We start from the raw sequence: 17,892 nt of genomic DNA on the forward strand, positions 1-17,892 counted from the left end.
AAAAGAAATGTGACTTGTAACAGGCCAGCAGCTGTGTGTTTTCGGTGAAGCACCAGGTAGAGTATAAACCTGGATTGCACAGTTAATGGGGAAACGGGAGGGTCCTGGTCCTTGGGAGGGAAAAAAAAAAGTATATAAACTGTGTATGGAATCGGTAGGTGCCCTCCTGCTTGCGGGACACCCGCCATTGTAATCTCAAATACAAATGCTACTGTACTGAGATCCTCTCCTGAGCCTATGTTATTTCCCAAAGATTGATTCGCGGTTTTAAGGCTTCAGGGATAGGGCCCTAGGGTTGGGTTTCAGGGTAAGCGTTCTCAGGGTTTATGTTTAGGATTTTAAGGTTTTTAGTTTTAGGGTTGGAGTTTTAACGGTTAGGATTTTAGGGATTTGGGGGTTAGGGTTTTAAGGGTTTCAGGGTTAGCGTGTCAGGGTTTTGGAGTTTTTTGGGTTGTAGTGTTGATAGTTTTTTTAGGGTTAGGTTCTTAGGGTTTTATTTTTGGTCAGTTATTTACGGTTAGGGTTTTAAGATCTTCTTATTATTTTTTTTTTTCAGGTTAGGTTCTCCTGGGTTAGGGTTTTGAGCATCTTAATATTTTGGGTTGGGTTTGGGATTTGAGCGTCTTAATTTTGTGGGCTTGGGCGCTGTGAGCGTCTTAAGTGTTTGGGTTAGGGCTTTTAGGCATAGGTCTTCAGGGGTTTAGTTTGGGTCAGGTCTGTAGGGGTTTCGAGGATTTTTAGGGTTAGGGCTTGCGGCTTTTTTGTGTAAGGGCGGTAAGGGCTAGGGTTCCAGGGAGTGCTGTTAAATGGAGTTCTCGACAACTCGGCCTCTGATTGGCCGTGCCGGCTGTGCAGGGAATGCTGGTAGGTGTAGTTTTCCGTCACAAGGCTTCCGGTAGGCCGCGTTGATTGCCCAGAGCATGCCGGGAAATGTAGTTCTGGGACTCCGGACTTCCGGGAGGCCATGTTGAGCGCCCAGAGCATACCGGGAAATGCAGTTCTCGGGGACTAGGGCTGGGGCTAGGGTTAGAGTTTAGGGTGAGGGTTGGGGTTAGGGTTAGGGGTTAGGGTTAGGGCTAGTGAATGCTGGTTCTCTGTGTTTGCAGATGACGGTGAGCGTGTTTAAACTAATTCCAGTTGAAGAAGTTTCAGTTACTTGCTTGGTGACGTTATCCGTTCAACATTAAAAGCTGCAGCAAAAGCAAAAGGGGAGTTTTGCTTCTAGAAACACCACAGGTCTCTTGTCTGCTCTCGGAATGTTTTTGAGATAAACCAGATCTTAAAAAAAAAGGAAAAAAAAAAACCACAGCTGCTTCTTTTGCTCTCTTCCTACTTCCTTGTGCTTTGCCCCTCCCCTTTCCCAGGTGATTGGGTTTGGGTGCTGGGCGGGGCTGAATGCTATATGAGCCCCAGGCATGCTAGCAGAGAGCTCCTTCTGCTTGGGCTGCTCTTTGGGGTAAGTGCTTTGGTTTTCCTTCAGTCAGTTGCAGGGTTCTCTAGGCAGACTGGAGCCTATGGATTTCTGGATTTTAAGTGCTTGGAATTCACTCAGTAGCGGGATGTTTAGTAGGGGCTGCTGGCTCACTGTTTTTTTGGGATGGTGGGATACTCTTCTGTTTTTGAGCTATATTTTAATCTCTAGATGTATAAACCCACTTGTGTAACTCTCCAGAGGACTAAAACCAGCTTGATTGAATGCTACATATGGCTTGGCAGCGTAGATGCAGCATTACCAAGAGACTGAGCAGAGTTGTATCAGAGTCACCTCTTTCATCTGCAAAGGGTAAGTTTGATTACCCCTGCCGAGGCTTGTGTGTGTGCATGTCTTTTTGGCATTTGTGGAGCTCGGTTGTTTTTCTTTGTGTGTGTGCATGTTCTTTTTTTTTTTTTTTTGAGGGTCAAACAGTGTGTTTGCTGAGTGTGGTTAGAATGAGGAGGTGGGGAGCTGCTCAGGACTGGAAGGTTTGGTTTCTAGGAGTATGCGGCATCCTTCCTGTGCGACGTGACTAATTGTTGGGCTGGAACGTTCCAGCTTTCGTGTGTCTTAAGCAATGTAGCTTGTGTAGTGTGTGTTGTGTGGCCTGGGCAGAGTTTGCTGTGGTGCAGTGGGCGAAGAATCTGAGTTAGAGCTGGTGAGCAGCTGAAGTACCAGAGCTGGGAAGAGAGAGGTCTTGGAGCAGGTACGCTGTGGCTGTGAGGTGCCTCAGAGTGTGCTTTTCTGTCTTTTGTTTTGTTTTGTTTTGTTGTTTTTTTGCAGGTGCTTTGTGCGGTCGTGGACAGGAAAGGGAAATCCTCGTGTCGCGGAGCAGTGAGGGAGGGTGAGTGTTGTCAGCCTGGTCATCCCTTACCTGAAGCGAAGGGAAGACACTCAGGTGTTTCCCTCAGAGGGTCCGAGGTGAGTCTGTCTGGGATAGAGGAGCAGCGTGGCAGGTGGGCGCTTGCAAGCACAGTGGTTCTTTTGTCCTTTTGTGTTCCCCGGTGGTGTGGATGATGCTGGCCGCTCCTTTCAAGCTTGGACCTAATTTGCAGGTCCAGAGGCAAGTGGAGTGCTGTTTTGAAAGGATAAAAGTAAAGCTGGGGTCGCTTATGTTGTTGAGGGATGGGTGCTACTGCTGGCAGCTGAATGTTTATCTTCTGCCTGTGTTTTTCTTTTGTTCAGGCTGAAATGCAGTGTGCAGTGCAGGATGTGTCAACCAGCTGCCTCTGCAGTGACTCTGGTGCGTGATGAGCAGAGGTAGCTGTTAATTTTGGGGGTGTGGTTGTCACTGAAGTTATTTTCCTACATCCAATAGCGTAAAATTCCAGTTTGCCTTTTAGAGGCGCTATAAGTGGGTAAAGAGAAGAGATGGAAGCATGTGCCACGTGGGGCAGGCAAGCGGCTGAGGTACAGGAGGGGATGAGAGTATGTGATTTTTTCCTGGGGGTGGAATGGAATTGATTGTTTTGGTGTATAGTCTGTTTTGCTCCTAGATCTTTCATTCATTGTAAATAAAAGTTTGAGCCAGTTCCAGTTAGGAATGTTCTAGTTACGACCCAGCAAGTATTGTCCTTTTAATGTTAAAAAAAAGTGCGGCAAAAGCATGGGTGCAGATCTGTTTCAGGTCTTGTGCATCATATTCGGTTGGAGATCACGTCTGTTTCCATCCTCACTCTTGCAGAAGTCATCTGGGCCGCATCAGGAGCTCTTGCTTGGGAATTGATTTCCTAAGTGTCTTCTTAGGGGGTTTTCAGTCCCCATCCTTCTGGTCTCTTGTCTTGAAGGCAGGCTTTTTAGGCCTCCGTCATCCCAGTTCTGGCAGTTGCTTCCAGTTGCATGTTGTGACATTTGAGTCTCTCCTGGGGTCTGGTGCAGAGCACCTGTTCTGACGTGCTGTTGCTGTAGGGCTTTCTTTTTGGGGGTCACTTTTTCTTGTGCCTTGTGTTGTGTGTTTTGTTTGTAGTGTTTGTGGCGTGCCTGTGTGTGTGTACGTGTTTGGTCTGGAGCTGTCCTGCCTGGCAGTTAGTGATGACAGGTAACGTGGCAGTGCATGGGTGTACTAATACATTGTCTGGACTGTTTTGGTAAAGATATCCAGTCTGCCTCTGGGCACGTACTGAAGGGCAGCTGGCACAGTCATCTCTGTGGTGTTTGGCAGACTGGAGGGGGGAGAGTTGAGCTGCTTGCGAGCAACTGCTCGCATAGCACTTGAACGGTGTGCTTGAGGAGGTCTGTCGAATCTTGAAAGCTTACAGATATGGGGTTTTGAATTTTTTATTTTTATTTCTTTCCTGTCCCCAGTAGAGCGTAAACCTTTGGAGGAACCTGTCACAGGAAAGAGCTCCTTCTGGAACTGTTCAGCACTCGGGAGGCAACTGGGTGACTGGCTTGATCTACTTCTGAGGTGCTGAGGCAAGGAGGCTGCTGTTTTGAAACGATAGTATTGTAAATGGGGTCCCTTTTGTGTTGTTGAGGGATGGGTGCTAATGCTGGCAGCTGAATGATTGATTCTCTTGTGCCTGTTTTCATTTGTTAAAGCTGAAACACAGTGTACGACACGGGACTTGACGACCAGAGCTGCTTTTGGCAAGGTGAGTGATGAACAGATATAGAAGGTAATTTAGGGGTGCAGTTGTCACTGCAGTTACTGAACTACACAAAGTACAGTAAAAATCCTGTTTATATTTCAGGGGTGTTGTAGCTGGCCTAAGAGAGCAGATGGAAGCATCTGCCTCGAGGGGAGGGGAGGGCAGGGCACGGAGGTAAGGCAGCAGATGAGAGTAACTGTCCCAGCTGTGCTGTGGCTTTGGATGCTGCTTCAGCCTATGCTTTTCTTTTTGTTTCACATTTGTCTCACACAGGCTGAGTGGGGCCAAGCTGCACTCTGAAGAGCAGCACGAGAAGGGCGGGCTGGTTGTGAGCTGGATCGGAGCAGAACTGCCAAGTAGCACGAGGTGAGTGCGAAGGGTATCCATCTTGCTTTACAGGTGCCATGGCAGGCTCTCTAGAGAAGTGGTTGAGGATTGGAGAAGAGGTTGCAGATGATCAAGGAGCGACACGTGCAGGGATGGCTTGAAAAGGGTATGGCTGCTTTCTCTTCTGTTTATCAGGTGTCCCAGGCAATGTGGGCTGTGGTGTTAGTCTTTAGAATCGGAACAAAGCAGGTGCTGAAATGCTGCGTCTGTTTGTTTTTTTGTGTTGGGGTTGCACCTTGGTGAGTGTAGGGATGGGTTTTAAGTGGGTGCAGCGGAGGGCCTGGCCCCAGTGTCCTGTAGTGTGTTTTGACCCATCAGCATAGCCTTTTGGTTCTCAGGTAGTGTCGCGTTAAAGGGGTGTAGCTGATTAACCGTTACGGGCCCGGTTGGATTCAGAGTACTGAACCAGTCGGACATTCACCAAAACTGGGGGTCCGTTCGGACATTCACCAAAAACGTAATAACCGCCTGGGGGTCCGCTCAGACATTCACCAAAAACGTATTAACCACCTGGGGGTCCGTTCAGACATTCACCAACAATGCATTAACCGTCTGGGGGTCTGGTTAGATTCAGAACACTGAACTATCACGGATAACCACCCTCACCCTAGTTGCATTAATGAGAGCTATCACAATGCAATCAAGTATGGTTTATTACAGCAACAGGTAATCAGGTTCTTTTGGATTGCCGGTGATAGTGACTATCTGCAAAAGCAAGCTAGTATGCATGAAATACACAGGTGTTATAGGTGTTACAGGTGTTACAGGTGCGCAGCCTAGAAATAAACGCGTTAAAAGGATCAAAGACTCTATAGAGATTTATAAGCAAATATTCAGATCTCACCCAAAGGCGTCCCAATGGGGGGGCAAGAGAGGCTCAGCCCGTCGACTGATCCCAGGAGTCAGGAGGTCCTAAGGATGTTGTATGTCCTCGGGATGGTATCTCCCCTGACGATGGTATCTTCCCTAACATCCCCTCTCTCTTGGGCCAATTTATATTATTTTCTATCTTTTAGGTGGAGCTTGAGTGGCTCTAGTCAAGCATATCTTAGTTATGATTGGTGTAAAGTTTTCCCGTCTCCGTTTAAAGTAATAGGCTCCGAGAAATTCAGAGCGCATGCTCAGTGAGGGGTGGTCGCACCTTGGAGGCGGGTAGCTTTTGGGATGGAGGTGTGTTTTGGTATTATAATGATATTATAATGAGCAAAAAGTACACTAGGGTACAGCATTTGTCAAAACATGACAGGTCTTTGGCTTAGGGTGGCAAAAAGTGCAGCTTTGTGCACAAGAACAATCGAGGCCCCACCTGATTACAGAGCCTAGCCGTGGTGTCTCCACTCCACTCTACGCTCCGTGGTGTTCCTTAGAGCTAGCACACCAAGTTTCCCCAGCGCGATAGCATCTAAGGTTGGGAGCCTAGGGAATGCTCAGATAATGCAGTTATGCCCTACCCTGAAAGCCTCTTCAATGCTGTACCTTTTCCTTAAAAGTATGAATGTTAGTTTTATTTTCCTAGTTACTTCAGGCATTTACACCACAGGTAGCTTACTGAAGTAAGTGATTTTGCCTGCAAGTGGAATGGATTTTTTTTTTTTTTTTTTTGGTGTGCAATCAGTTCTGTGTTGCCTTCAGGGGGCAGTGGCGACCTGGTTCAGGAACGGCACGGCGACCAACCCCAGGCCGCTCGGTCCATCGGCTCACAGACACCAATGTGGTGGATGGCAAATGGCATTTATTGTCGAGTCACATGGGCTTATATACCCGAGGCCCATAGCGTCACTTCCGCTTGCTTACATCACAGACCACACACTGCTGTCCGTCAAGGGAGGGGCTCCACCTTTCCGTACATTGCGACATCTTCCGGCCACCAGACCCTAACTACCCACAGTTCTGCTCCTAGATTTTTCTTTTTATGTAAATAAAAGATCGAGCTAATTCCAGATGGAAAAAAAAATCAGTTACTTTCTTGGTCAGTTTGTCCTTTTAATATTCAAAGCTGCAGCAAAAGCATGGGGATTTTTGTTTCTAGAAACACCCTAGCTCTCCTGTCTGCACTCTGCATGCTGTTGAGCTAAGCCATATAAATGAATAAAGAAACCACAGCTACTGCTCCTTTCTGATTTTTTTTTTTTTTTTTTTTTTTTGTGCTTTCCCCCTTGCACTTTCCCAGGTGATTGGCTTCAGGTTCCAGGTGGGACCTAGTGGTAACTGAGTTGCAGGTATTCCATGACAGAGCTCATTCTGCCTGGGCTGCTTTTTGGGGTAAGCGCTTTGTTTTTCCTTCAGTCAGTTGCAGGGTTCTTTAGGTGGGTCAGAGTCTATGGACTGATGCGTTTTCCAGTAGAAACCGGTACGCATATCTTTTTGAGTTGGTAACTGGTAGGATCTGTCACTGTAAAGCAATCTAGTAGTAGGTGCCTGTATTGCACGCAGCTCTTCCTCAGGTGAGTAGTTGTTATGGCAGTTTTACGGATGGTATGGTGATGTTACTTTGTGTGTTTGCTTTGTGGTTCTGGGTCCCTTCTGATTTTTGCCGAATTACGGGGCTTTCTGTGAGTCTTTGCCTGTATGTCAAATATTATCAAAGTTACAACCTTGCTGTTAAAGTGATGGAGCAGGGTTTAGTTGAAATGTATCATGGAAGCTCCCTGTGTGAGCATGTGTCTGAAAATGGCAGCAGTGGGCACGTAAGGGGTAGTCTGTTTCAAGTTTAGGGACAGTTTGTTATATTTCTGGAGCTTTTGCCTGTGTGTTTTCTGTCTGTCGAGTCTTTAGACCATAAAGCCTTCTAGGCTTTATGTCCTTGAATTTACGTATTAGAAGTACGTTTATGAGGGGTTGCCAGGTACGTTGTTTTTGGGAAACCGTGGGGTATGGTTCCTTGAGTGCATAAGTGCAGTAGTGCCAAGAGAGTGAGCAGGGCCACCTTCTTCATCTCTGCAGAATAAGTCTGTTCGGGCACACTTCTCAGGTAAATGTAGTGAGCAGATGAGGTAAAGGAGCTGGGAACAGAGAGGTATTGCACCGTAGCATGTTGCATCAGTAGTAGTCAGCGTTGCGGAGGAGGTGGGTGTCAGGGCTGGCGTGCTAGTGAATGCTGGTTCTCTGTTTTTGCAAGTGATGATGAACCTGTTTGACGTAATTCCATTTGAAAAAGTTCCAGTTACTGGCCTGGTCGTGTCGTCCTTTCAATGTTAAAAGCTGCAGCAAAAGCATGGGGATTGTTGCTTCTAGAAACACCACAGGTCACCTGTCTGCTCTCTGCATGTTTTTCAAGTAAAGCAGATCTTAAAAAAAACAAAAACAAAAAAAAAAAAAAAAACAAAACAAACAAACAAAGAAAGAAAATAATAAAAAACTGCTGCTGCTGCTCCTGCTTTCTTTCTACTTCCTTGTGCTTTGCCCCTCCCCTTTTCCAGGTGATTGGGTTTGGGTGCTGGGCGGGGCTGAATGCTATATGAGCCCCAGGCATGCTATCAGAGAGCTCCTTCTGCCTGGGCTGCTCCTTGGGGTAAGTGCTTTGTTTTTCCTTTAGTCAGTTGCAGGGTTCTCTAGGCAGGCTGGAGTTTATAGATTTCTAGAATTTTTAAGTGCTTGGAATTCACTTAGGAGAGGGATGTTTAATAGAGGTTTCTGGCTCACTGTTTTTTGGGATGGTGGGATACTCTTCTGTTTTTGAGCTGTATTTTAATCTCTAAATGTATAAACCAGCAGTAGGTAAACATTAGGAGGAACCGGTCAAAGGTAACAGCGCTTTCTGGAACCGTCAAGTTCTTGTTCGGCAACGTAGTGACTGGTTTGATCTACTTCACAGATGGAGAGGCAAGTGGACTGCTCTCTTTGAAATAATAAAATTGAAAACATAAAGTTTGTCAAAGATGGCAGTGCATGTTTGCAGTCTGTTTATTGCTTTTGCCAGTGGTAGATAACATTTATAAGGAATCGGTGAAAGGAAAGAGCGCCTTCTGGAACTGTGAAGCTCTGTGTTGGCAACTCGGTGACTGGCTGGACCTACTGTCCATCTCCAGAGGGAAGCGGACTGCTATTTTGAAATTAAAAAATACTAATAAAAATAAAAAAAATATGGTGCTGCTCTATGACGCCCGGAGGACTGCCACTCTGCATGGCAGTTAAAAAGAATGTGGTTTGGAGATGGAGAGCCACAGAGATGAAGCAGCTGGGAAGAGAGACACAAGTATTGCAGTAGGTAGGCTGTGGTTATGAGGTGCCTCAGGATGTGCTTTTTTTCTTGTTTCCGCCCTTCCCTCGTGCAGCCTTGGAGAGATGAAGTCCCCATGGTGTGGAGTGGTGCAAAAAGGTAAGAGGGTTGTCGGCCCGGTCAGTTTCCTTCACCAATGCTAAGGCAAGTCTTTGAAGAGAAACAGCCTGGTTGCTTGTGCTGCCCCCTGTTGAACTAAGCCAGACCAAAAACAGGGCTGCTGTTCCTCCTGCTCTCTTTGCCTCTTCTCATCTTGCAGAGGAATGGTCCAGCAATTCGGGTTAATAGGGGACAAGAGAACAAAGGGGTTTCAGAATAACTGCTAACTGTTATGACTATTGCATGGGGCACTATGCAAGTCTCTGACATCCAGCCAAGATGGACAAAGGAGAAGGACAAGGGAAAAGCCTGGGAGGAAGACTATGAGCCTTCAGTACGAGAGACCCGCAGAGGGACCACCAGAGACTGATAACACATGCGCCAGTGGGCGGGTTGGGATTCCAGGAACTAGTTATAATAACCCTGCCTTTTCTAGAAGTAGTAATGAATATGTATTAGCCCAGGAGCATAAAAACCAGCCGCCTGCTGTGACTTGTGTGCGTCTCGGTGGAGCAGAGACTCCCGGCGCACCCAGTGCTGTTTGCTTACCTCTATTCATTTAATAAATTGTAAACTTTGATTGTAATCCTATTTGGGACTTAGTCATTTATTACAACAGACAACCTTGTAAAATGCAGACAACCAGAATCCTTACAACAATTAAGTGGAAATCACGGTGTAAGAAACATTACCACCTCAAAGAGTAAAAGCCTCAAAAGAAATGTGACTTGTAACAGGCCAGCAGCTGTGTGTTTTCGGTGAAGCACCAGGTAGAGTATAAACCTGGATTGCACAGTTAATGGGGAAACGGGAGGGTCCTGGTCCTTGGGAGGGAAAAAAAAAAGTATATAAACTGTGTATGGAATCGGTAGGTGCCCTCCTGCTTGCGGGACACCCGCCATTGTAATCTCAAATACAAATGCTACTGTACTGAGATCCTCTCCTGAGCCTATGTTATTTCCCAAAGATTGATTCGCGGTTTTAAGGCTTCAGGGATAGGGCCCTAGGGTTGGGTTTCAGGGTAAGCGTTCTCAGGGTTTATGTTTAGGATTTTAAGGTTTTTAGTTTTAGGGTTGGAGTTTTAACGGTTAGGATTTTAGGGATTTGGGGGTTAGGGTTTTAAGGGTTTCAGGGTTAGCGTGTCAGGGTTTTGGAGTTTTTTGGGTTGTAGTGTTGATAGTTTTTTTAGGGTTAGGTTCTTAGGGTTTTATTTTTGGTCAGTTATTTACGGTTAGGGTTTTAAGATCTTCTTATTATTTTTTTTTTTCAGGTTAGGTTCTCCTGGGTTAGGGTTTTGAGCATCTTAATATTTTGGGTTGGGTTTGGGATTTGAGCGTCTTAATTTTGTGGGCTTGGGCGCTGTGAGCGTCTTAAGTGTTTGGGTTAGGGCTTTTAGGCATAGGTCTTCAGGGGTTTAGTTTGGGTCAGGTCTGTAGGGGTTTCGAGGATTTTTAGGGTTAGGGCTTGCGGCTTTTTTGTGTAAGGGCGGTAAGGGCTAGGGTTCCAGGGAGTGCTGTTAAATGGAGTTCTCGACAACTCGGCCTCTGATTGGCCGTGCCGGCTGTGCAGGGAATGCTGGTAGGTGTAGTTTTCCGTCACAAGGCTTCCGGTAGGCCGCGTTGATTGCCCAGAGCATGCCGGGAAATGTAGTTCTGGGACTCCGGACTTCCGGGAGGCCATGTTGAGCGCCCAGAGCATACCGGGAAATGCAGTTCTCGGGGACTAGGGCTGGGGCTAGGGTTAGAGTTTAGGGTGAGGGTTGGGGTTAGGGTTAGGGGTTAGGGTTAGGGCTAGTGAATGCTGGTTCTCTGTGTTTGCAGATGACGGTGAGCGTGTTTAAACTAATTCCAGTTGAAGAAGTTTCAGTTACTTGCTTGGTGACGTTATCCGTTCAACATTAAAAGCTGCAGCAAAAGCAAAAGGGGAGTTTTGCTTCTAGAAACACCACAGGTCTCTTGTCTGCTCTCGGAATGTTTTTGAGATAAACCAGATCTTAAAAAAAAAGGAAAAAAAAAAACCACAGCTGCTTCTTTTGCTCTCTTCCTACTTCCTTGTGCTTTGCCCCTCCCCTTTCCCAGGTGATTGGGTTTGGGTGCTGGGCGGGGCTGAATGCTATATGAGCCCCAGGCATGCTAGCAGAGAGCTCCTTCTGCTTGGGCTGCTCTTTGGGGTAAGTGCTTTGGTTTTCCTTCAGTCAGTTGCAGGGTTCTCTAGGCAGACTGGAGCCTATGGATTTCTGGATTTTAAGTGCTTGGAATTCACTCAGTAGCGGGATGTTTAGTAGGGGCTGCTGGCTCACTGTTTTTTTGGGATGGTGGGATACTCTTCTGTTTTTGAGCTATATTTTAATCTCTAGATGTATAAACCCACTTGTGTAACTCTCCAGAGGACTAAAACCAGCTTGATTGAATGCTACATATGGCTTGGCAGCGTAGATGCAGCATTACCAAGAGACTGAGCAGAGTTGTATCAGAGTCACCTCTTTCATCTGCAAAGGGTAAGTTTGATTACCCCTGCCGAGGCTTGTGTGTGTGCATGTCTTTTTGGCATTTGTGGAGCTCGGTTGTTTTTCTTTGTGTGTGTGCATGTTCTTTTTTTTTTTTTTTTGAGGGTCAAACAGTGTGTTTGCTGAGTGTGGTTAGAATGAGGAGGTGGGGAGCTGCTCAGGACTGGAAGGTTTGGTTTCTAGGAGTATGCGGCATCCTTCCTGTGCGACGTGACTAATTGTTGGGCTGGAACGTTCCAGCTTTCGTGTGTCTTAAGCAATGTAGCTTGTGTAGTGTGTGTTGTGTGGCCTGGGCAGAGTTTGCTGTGGTGCAGTGGGCGAAGAATCTGAGTTAGAGCTGGTGAGCAGCTGAAGTACCAGAGCTGGGAAGAGAGAGGTCTTGGAGCAGGTACGCTGTGGCTGTGAGGTGCCTCAGAGTGTGCTTTTCTGTCTTTTGTTTTGTTTTGTTTTGTTGTTTTTTTGCAGGTGCTTTGTGCGGTCGTGGACAGGAAAGGGAAATCCTCGTGTCGCGGAGCAGTGAGGGAGGGTGAGTGTTGTCAGCCTGGTCATCCCTTACCTGAAGCGAAGGGAAGACACTCAGGTGTTTCCCTCAGAGGGTCCGAGGTGAGTCTGTCTGGGATAGAGGAGCAGCGTGGCAGGTGGGCGCTTGCAAGCACAGTGGTTCTTTTGTCCTTTTGTGTTCCCCGGTGGTGTGGATGATGCTGGCCGCTCCTTTCAAGCTTGGACCTAATTTGCAGGTCCAGAGGCAAGTGGAGTGCTGTTTTGAAAGGATAAAAGTAAAGCTGGGGTCGCTTATGTTGTTGAGGGATGGGTGCTACTGCTGGCAGCTGAATGTTTATCTTCTGCCTGTGTTTTTCTTTTGTTCAGGCTGAAATGCAGTGTGCAGTGCAGGATGTGTCAACCAGCTGCCTCTGCAGTGACTCTGGTGCGTGATGAGCAGAGGTAGCTGTTAATTTTGGGGGTGTGGTTGTCACTGAAGTTATTTTCCTACATCCAATAGCGTAAAATTCCAGTTTGCCTTTTAGAGGCGCTATAAGTGGGTAAAGAGAAGAGATGGAAGCATGTGCCACGTGGGGCAGGCAAGCGGCTGAGGTACAGGAGGGGATGAGAGTATGTGATTTTTTCCTGGGGGTGGAATGGAATTGATTGTTTTGGTGTATAGTCTGTTTTGCTCCTAGATCTTTCATTCATTGTAAATAAAAGTTTGAGCCAGTTCCAGTTAGGAATGTTCTAGTTACGACCCAGCAAGTATTGTCCTTTTAATGTTAAAAAAAAGTGCGGCAAAAGCATGGGTGCAGATCTGTTTCAGGTCTTGTGCATCATATTCGGTTGGAGATCACGTCTGTTTCCATCCTCACTCTTGCAGAAGTCATCTGGGCCGCATCAGGAGCTCTTGCTTGGGAATTGATTTCCTAAGTGTCTTCTTAGGGGGTTTTCAGTCCCCATCCTTCTGGTCTCTTGTCTTGAAGGCAGGCTTTTTAGGCCTCCGTCATCCCAGTTCTGGCAGTTGCTTCCAGTTGCATGTTGTGACATTTGAGTCTCTCCTGGGGTCTGGTGCAGAGCACCTGTTCTGACGTGCTGTTGCTGTAGGGCTTTCTTTTTGGGGGTCACTTTTTCTTGTGCCTTGTGTTGTGTGTTTTGTTTGTAGTGTTTGTGGCGTGCCTGTGTGTGTGTACGTGTTTGGTCTGGAGCTGTCCTGCCTGGCAGTTAGTGATGACAGGTAACGTGGCAGTGCATGGGTGTACTAATACATTGTCTGGACTGTTTTGGTAAAGATATCCAGTCTGCCTCTGGGCACGTACTGAAGGGCAGCTGGCACAGTCATCTCTGTGGTGTTTGGCAGACTGGAGGGGGGAGAGTTGAGCTGCTTGCGAGCAACTGCTCGCATAGCACTTGAACGGTGTGCTTGAGGAGGTCTGTCGAATCTTGAAAGCTTACAGATATGGGGTTTTGAATTTTTTATTTTTATTTCTTTCCTGTCCCCAGTAGAGCGTAAACCTTTGGAGGAACCTGTCACAGGAAAGAGCTCCTTCTGGAACTGTTCAGCACTCGGGAGGCAACTGGGTGACTGGCTTGATCTACTTCTGAGGTGCTGAGGCAAGGAGGCTGCTGTTTTGAAACGATAGTATTGTAAATGGGGTCCCTTTTGTGTTGTTGAGGGATGGGTGCTAATGCTGGCAGCTGAATGATTGATTCTCTTGTGCCTGTTTTCATTTGTTAAAGCTGAAACACAGTGTACGACACGGGACTTGACGACCAGAGCTGCTTTTGGCAAGGTGAGTGATGAACAGATATAGAAGGTAATTTAGGGGTGCAGTTGTCACTGCAGTTACTGAACTACACAAAGTACAGTAAAAATCCTGTTTATATTTCAGGGGTGTTGTAGCTGGCCTAAGAGAGCAGATGGAAGCATCTGCCTCGAGGGGAGGGGAGGGCAGGGCACGGAGGTAAGGCAGCAGATGAGAGTAACTGTCCCAGCTGTGCTGTGGCTTTGGATGCTGCTTCAGCCTATGCTTTTCTTTTTGTTTCACATTTGTCTCACACAGGCTGAGTGGGGCCAAGCTGCACTCTGAAGAGCAGCACGAGAAGGGCGGGCTGGTTGTGAGCTGGATCGGAGCAGAACTGCCAAGTAGCACGAGGTGAGTGCGAAGGGTATCCATCTTGCTTTACAGGTGCCATGGCAGGCTCTCTAGAGAAGTGGTTGAGGATTGGAGAAGAGGTTGCAGATGATCAAGGAGCGACACGTGCAGGGATGGCTTGAAAAGGGTATGGCTGCTTTCTCTTCTGTTTATCAGGTGTCCCAGGCAATGTGGGCTGTGGTGTTAGTCTTTAGAATCGGAACAAAGCAGGTGCTGAAATGCTGCGTCTGTTTGTTTTTTTGTGTTGGGGTTGCACCTTGGTGAGTGTAGGGATGGGTTTTAAGTGGGTGCAGCGGAGGGCCTGGCCCCAGTGTCCTGTAGTGTGTTTTGACCCATCAGCATAGCCTTTTGGTTCTCAGGTAGTGTCGCGTTAAAGGGGTGTAGCTGATTAACCGTTACGGGCCCGGTTGGATTCAGAGTACTGAACCAGTCGGACATTCACCAAAACTGGGGGTCCGTTCGGACATTCACCAAAAACGTAATAACCGCCTGGGGGTCCGCTCAGACATTCACCAAAAACGTATTAACCACCTGGGGGTCCGTTCAGACATTCACCAACAATGCATTAACCGTCTGGGGGTCTGGTTAGATTCAGAACACTGAACTATCACGGATAACCACCCTCACCCTAGTTGCATTAATGAGAGCTATCACAATGCAATCAAGTATGGTTTATTACAGCAACAGGTAATCAGGTTCTTTTGGATTGCCGGTGATAGTGACTATCTGCAAAAGCAAGCTAGTATGCATGAAATACACAGGTGTTATAGGTGTTACAGGTGTTACAGGTGCGCAGCCTAGAAATAAACGCGTTAAAAGGATCAAAGACTCTATAGAGATTTATAAGCAAATATTCAGATCTCACCCAAAGGCGTCCCAATGGGGGGGCAAGAGAGGCTCAGCCCGTCGACTGATCCCAGGAGTCAGGAGGTCCTAAGGATGTTGTATGTCCTCGGGATGGTATCTCCCCTGACGATGGTATCTTCCCTAACATCCCCTCTCTCTTGGGCCAATTTATATTATTTTCTATCTTTTAGGTGGAGCTTGAGTGGCTCTAGTCAAGCATATCTTAGTTATGATTGGTGTAAAGTTTTCCCGTCTCCGTTTAAAGTAATAGGCTCCGAGAAATTCAGAGCGCATGCTCAGTGAGGGGTGGTCGCACCTTGGAGGCGGGTAGCTTTTGGGATGGAGGTGTGTTTTGGTATTATAATGATATTATAATGAGCAAAAAGTACACTAGGGTACAGCATTTGTCAAAACATGACAGGTCTTTGGCTTAGGGTGGCAAAAAGTGCAGCTTTGTGCACAAGAACAATCGAGGCCCCACCTGATTACAGAGCCTAGCCGTGGTGTCTCCACTCCACTCTACGCTCCGTGGTGTTCCTTAGAGCTAGCACACCAAGTTTCCCCAGCGCGATAGCATCTAAGGTTGGGAGCCTAGGGAATGCTCAGATAATGCAGTTATGCCCTACCCTGAAAGCCTCTTCAATGCTGTACCTTTTCCTTAAAAGTATGAATGTTAGTTTTATTTTCCTAGTTACTTCAGGCATTTACACCACAGGTAGCTTACTGAAGTAAGTGATTTTGCCTGCAAGTGGAATGGATTTTTTTTTTTTTTTTTTTGGTGTGCAATCAGTTCTGTGTTGCCTTCAGGGGGCAGTGGCGACCTGGTTCAGGAACGGCACGGCGACCAACCCCAGGCCGCTCGGTCCATCGGCTCACAGACACCAATGTGGTGGATGGCAAATGGCATTTATTGTCGAGTCACATGGGCTTATATACCCGAGGCCCATAGCGTCACTTCCGCTTGCTTACATCACAGACCACACACTGCTGTCCGTCAAGGGAGGGGCTCCACCTTTCCGTACATTGCGACATCTTCCGGCCACCAGACCCTAACTACCCACAGTTCTGCTCCTAGATTTTTCTTTTTATGTAAATAAAAGATCGAGCTAATTCCAGATGGAAAAAAAAATCAGTTACTTTCTTGGTCAGTTTGTCCTTTTAATATTCAAAGCTGCAGCAAAAGCATGGGGATTTTTGTTTCTAGAAACACCCTAGCTCTCCTGTCTGCACTCTGCATGCTGTTGAGCTAAGCCATATAAATGAATAAAGAAACCACAGCTACTGCTCCTTTCTGATTTTTTTTTTTTTTTTTTTTTTTTGTGCTTTCCCCCTTGCACTTTCCCAGGTGATTGGCTTCAGGTTCCAGGTGGGACCTAGTGGTAACTGAGTTGCAGGTATTCCATGACAGAGCTCATTCTGCCTGGGCTGCTTTTTGGGGTAAGCGCTTTGTTTTTCCTTCAGTCAGTTGCAGGGTTCTTTAGGTGGGTCAGAGTCTATGGACTGATGCGTTTTCCAGTAGAAACCGGTACGCATATCTTTTTGAGTTGGTAACTGGTAGGATCTGTCACTGTAAAGCAATCTAGTAGTAGGTGCCTGTATTGCACGCAGCTCTTCCTCAGGTGAGTAGTTGTTATGGCAGTTTTACGGATGGTATGGTGATGTTACTTTGTGTGTTTGCTTTGTGGTTCTGGGTCCCTTCTGATTTTTGCCGAATTACGGGGCTTTCTGTGAGTCTTTGCCTGTATGTCAAATATTATCAAAGTTACAACCTTGCTGTTAAAGTGATGGAGCAGGGTTTAGTTGAAATGTATCATGGAAGCTCCCTGTGTGAGCATGTGTCTGAAAATGGCAGCAGTGGGCACGTAAGGGGTAGTCTGTTTCAAGTTTAGGGACAGTTTGTTATATTTCTGGAGCTTTTGCCTGTGTGTTTTCTGTCTGTCGAGTCTTTAGACCATAAAGCCTTCTAGGCTTTATGTCCTTGAATTTACGTATTAGAAGTACGTTTATGAGGGGTTGCCAGGTACGTTGTTTTTGGGAAACCGTGGGGTATGGTTCCTTGAGTGCATAAGTGCAGTAGTGCCAAGAGAGTGAGCAGGGCCACCTTCTTCATCTCTGCAGAATAAGTCTGTTCGGGCACACTTCTCAGGTAAATGTAGTGAGCAGATGAGGTAAAGGAGCTGGGAACAGAGAGGTATTGCACCGTAGCATGTTGCATCAGTAGTAGTCAGCGTTGCGGAGGAGGTGGGTGTCGGGGCTGGCGTGCTAGTGAATGCTGGTTCTCTGTTTTTGCAAGTGATGATGAACCTGTTTGACGTAATTCCATTTGAAAAAGTTCCAGTTACTGGCCTGGTCGTGTCGTCCTTTCAATGTTAAAAGCTGCAGCAAAAGCATGGGGATTGTTGCTTCTAGAAACACCACAGGTCACCTGTCTGCTCTCTGCATGTTTTTCAAGTAAAGCAGATCTTAAAAAAAACAAAAACAAAAAAAAAAAACAAAACAAACAAACAAAGAAAGAAAATAATAAAAAACTGCTGCTGCTGCTCCTGCTTTCTTTCTACTTCCTTGTGCTTTGCCCCTCCCCTTTTCCAGGTGATTGGGTTTGGGTGCTGGGCGGGGCTGAATGCTATATGAGCCCCAGGCATGCTATCAGAGAGCTCCTTCTGCCTGGGCTGCTCCTTGGGGTAAGTGCTTTGTTTTTCCTTTAGTCAGTTGCAGGGTTCTCTAGGCAGGCTGGAGTTTATAGATTTCTAGAATTTTTAAGTGCTTGGAATTCACTTAGGAGAGGGATGTTTAATAGAGGTTTCTGGCTCACTGTTTTTTGGGATGGTGGGATACTCTTCTGTTTTTGAGCTGTATTTTAATCTCTAAATGTATAAACCAGCAGTAGGTAAACATTAGGAGGAACCGGTCAAAGGTAACAGCGCTTTCTGGAACCGTCAAGTTCTTGTTCGGCAACGTAGTGACTGGTTTGATCTACTTCACAGATGGAGAGGCAAGTGGACTGCTCTCTTTGAAATAATAAAATTGAAAACATAAAGTTTGTCAAAGATGGCAGTGCATGTTTGCAGTCTGTTTATTGCTTTTGCCAGTGGTAGATAACATTTATAAGGAATCGGTGAAAGGAAAGAGCG

At 46.6% G+C, this 17,892-nt stretch overlaps 2 long non-coding RNA genes across 3 annotated transcripts; both read left to right on the forward strand.

Moving 5' to 3' along the window:
• The first annotated feature begins 1,321 nt into the window (after window positions 1–1,321).
• Window positions 1,322–7,783, forward strand: LOC140003052 (uncharacterized). Of its 2 annotated transcripts, none has more exons than XR_011810993.1 (7): window positions 1,322–1,456; window positions 1,673–1,783; window positions 2,258–2,318; window positions 3,779–3,922; window positions 4,016–4,068; window positions 4,465–4,558; window positions 6,623–7,783. It is a non-coding gene; the product is annotated as an uncharacterized lncRNA (long non-coding RNA). The 2 variants fall into 2 exon arrangements; XR_011810994.1 differs by having other exon boundaries at window positions 1,416–1,456; window positions 1,643–1,783.
• A 3,022-nt stretch (window positions 7,784–10,805) lies between these two features.
• Window positions 10,806–16,198, forward strand: LOC140003057 (uncharacterized). Its single transcript, XR_011811003.1, has 7 exons — window positions 10,806–10,940; window positions 11,157–11,267; window positions 11,742–11,802; window positions 13,263–13,406; window positions 13,500–13,552; window positions 13,949–14,042; window positions 16,107–16,198. It is a non-coding gene; the product is annotated as an uncharacterized lncRNA (long non-coding RNA).
• The last annotated feature ends 1,694 nt before the right edge of the window (window positions 16,199–17,892 follow it).

This window comes from Anas platyrhynchos, chromosome 8 (genome assembly GCF_047663525.1).
Source record: "Anas platyrhynchos isolate ZD024472 breed Pekin duck chromosome 8, IASCAAS_PekinDuck_T2T, whole genome shotgun sequence".
Classification (NCBI taxonomy): domain Eukaryota; kingdom Metazoa; phylum Chordata; class Aves; order Anseriformes; family Anatidae; genus Anas; species Anas platyrhynchos.